This window comes from Dendrobium catenatum, unplaced genomic scaffold, assembly GCF_001605985.2.
Source record: "Dendrobium catenatum unplaced genomic scaffold, ASM160598v2 original_scaffold_162615, whole genome shotgun sequence".
Classification (NCBI taxonomy): domain Eukaryota; kingdom Viridiplantae; phylum Streptophyta; class Magnoliopsida; order Asparagales; family Orchidaceae; genus Dendrobium; species Dendrobium catenatum.
The window spans coordinates 1-1335 of NW_021481040.1; the positions used below are offsets into that span (position 1 = coordinate 1).

Consider the following 1335-nt stretch of genomic DNA (forward strand, 5'->3'; position numbering starts at 1 on the left):
AAAAACCTAATCTATCACTTTCATAATTGGGCTTTTTTGTGGTACATTAATTTTCCAAGCCCACCAAAAAATTCCTCACTTAAGAGTTTTGCTGAGAAAGGCCCAAAATAAGGGTGTAAGTCAAAAGCCTACTTATGAGCCAATTAGGTGTTTGCTTGATAAATGACTTAGGTGCTCAACTCGATGAGCTAAGTAGTTAAGTTTGAGTCAGTTTCGACTCGACTGGTTATGACTCAGATAGAGTAGTATAAATAATATTAATCTAAAATATACTTAAGTCTATTAACATTTAGAATCTTAACTATAGAATTTTACAAATATTAAAAAATTATATCACAATTCCATGTATAAAGTGATTCTTTGTTACTTATCTTCTAATTTTTCATTTTTTTTAATTTTATTACTATAATTATTTTCTCTTTTTCATGATAAATGAGATAGCATGAGAGCTGACTCAAACTCATAAAACTAATTTTAAGCGCAAATTTAATCTCGGGTTTGAGCATCCAAATAACTTCAAATGTTTAAATACATTATAATTTTTTTGTTAAAGTATATTTTATTTTGACTTTTTTAGTAAAACAAACTACTTTTTTGTGACTTATCATTTTTTTGCTGCTTTAACTTTATTTGTTTTAATTATAGCAAATATTTTTAATTAAGAACAGCACAAACAACACAGAAACCGCATAAGCACACAATTACGAGTTTAAAACACAAAAATGAGTGCGGCATATCCAAACAATCAATGTCAAAAGTCAAAACAAAATTTCCAAAAGCAACATTAAATAAATATAAAGACTGGGCGTACAACAACACATGAGAGGTAAAAGATAATCATTCAGCACTTGATCTTGTTTAGTCCATAAGAAAAGTATAACAATGCTGGATTAGTAGCACCTTCCTTGTAGTAAGCGAATACCAAACCTCCATCATCATGCATGCTTTCACCCACGAAGAATTGCAAGTCGCTGAGCTTTGAAAGCAAAAATTTAGTGGCAGACTCGATATGTTTCTTGAATAAGTTTTGCTTTTTCGCATCCAATTTGGGTGTTAGATTCTTGATATAGCGTTTCATAAAGGTGACAAACTGCTTCTTATTTAAAGCAGGTTGCTCCTAAAGACGGAAGGTGTCAACAATATCGACCACCTTAATAGCCTGGTCATCTACACCCTCACCTTCATCAGCGCAATCAGCTGAAGGGTTTGCACCAATATCAACAGTTATAGCACCTTGGCCTACCCACTTTCCTTGAACTTCCAACAACATGCCATTTTCAATTTCTATAGCTGGGAATGAGTCTGATAGGAGCTCATCACCCGAGAGGATATCCT

At 32.7% G+C, this 1335-nt stretch overlaps 1 pseudogene; it reads right to left on the reverse strand.

Moving 5' to 3' along the window:
- Positions 1-841: 841 nt before the first annotated feature.
- LOC110103690 lies at positions 842-1330 on the reverse strand (annotated as a pseudogene).
- Between the last annotated feature and the right edge of the window lie 5 nt (positions 1331-1335).